Source organism: Nothoprocta perdicaria, unplaced genomic scaffold (assembly GCF_003342845.1).
Source record: "Nothoprocta perdicaria isolate Ctin4 unplaced genomic scaffold, notPer1 scaffold_103, whole genome shotgun sequence".
Taxonomy (NCBI): Eukaryota; Metazoa; Chordata; class Aves; order Tinamiformes; family Tinamidae; genus Nothoprocta; species Nothoprocta perdicaria.
This window is the reverse complement of record NW_020454128.1, coordinates 1662245-1663329: the sequence shown is the minus strand read 5'-3', so window position 1 is coordinate 1663329 and position 1085 is coordinate 1662245. Positions and strand designations below refer to the sequence as shown.

Below are 1085 nucleotides of genomic sequence, written 5' to 3'. Positions count from 1 at the left end.
CCCTTACCCCCGGGATACACCGCCTATCCGCCCGGACACGCCCCCGAACCCCCGGGACACGCCTCCATCCGCCCGGACACGCCCCCCTCGCTGTCTTCTCAAGCCCCCACCGCGCGCCACCCTCCGCTGTGGACACGCCCCCCTGCGCCGTGGACACGCCTCCTTAGCTGCCGGAGCACGCCCCCTACTGCAGGACACGCCCTCGCCCCCTCCGGCACTCGGCGGTGCCCCCGCCTCCCGTCACCCGCCTGGATACGCTCTCCTCCACCGTGGACACGCCCCCTCCTCCTGGACACGCCCCCTCCGCCTGTCTTAAAGGGACCACGCGGGAAAAAAATGAGAGGAACTGCTGGGGGGCGGGGCGGGGGCTTTAAATGGTTGGGGGGGGAGGGGGGAAATGTGGGGATGTGCATGGTCCTGGGTCGGGTTGGCCCATGGGTGTCCCTTGAGGGGGGTAGCACCTAGTGTGGCACCTTGGTGTCCCTTAGGTGGGTGGGTGACACCTGGCTGGCACCTTGGGGCTGGCTGCTAGTGGATCCTTGGGTCATTTGAGTGTCCCTTGAGCGGGGGTGTCTCCTAGAGTGGCACCTGGGTGTCCCTTGGGAGGGACAGGACATGGGGGTGGCTCCCAAATGTCCCTTGGGTGGGGAGTGGCACGTGGAGGTGGCTCCTAGGGAAGAGGTGGGAGGGCTGGGTGGTGGGACAGGGCTGTGAGGGGTGTCCCTTGGGTGCAGGTGGCACCGAGGTGGCCCCTGTGTGTTATATGATGTGTCCCTTGGGTGGGGGTGGCACTTGGGTGGCACCTTGATGGGGCTGATAGGGGAGGGTGGGGCGTTAGGTGGCCTTGGGTGGCAGGGGGTCACACGAGGTGATATGGGGGTGGCACCTAAGGGTGGCCCCTAGAGAAAGGGGAGCGCAGCTGTGGGTGGCACTTAAGGGTGGCTGCTGGGGGGGCGGCCCTGCCCGTGTCGCCCGCCGGTCGCTGCCCGGGGCCTGGGTGGGGTGGCCCGTCCCTGTCCCCGTCCCTGGGGGCAAAGGTCGCGGCCGGCGCCGGGTGGGGCCCCCGCAGGGAGCGACACCCGGGG

The 1085-nt window shown here is 69.1% G+C and overlaps 1 protein-coding gene across 1 annotated transcript in view; it reads right to left on the bottom strand.

Moving 5' to 3' along the window:
• Positions 1–1085, bottom strand: part of CNNM4 (cyclin and CBS domain divalent metal cation transport mediator 4) — an 8260-nt gene that overhangs the window by 5857 nt on the left and 1318 nt on the right. The window lies entirely within an intron of this gene.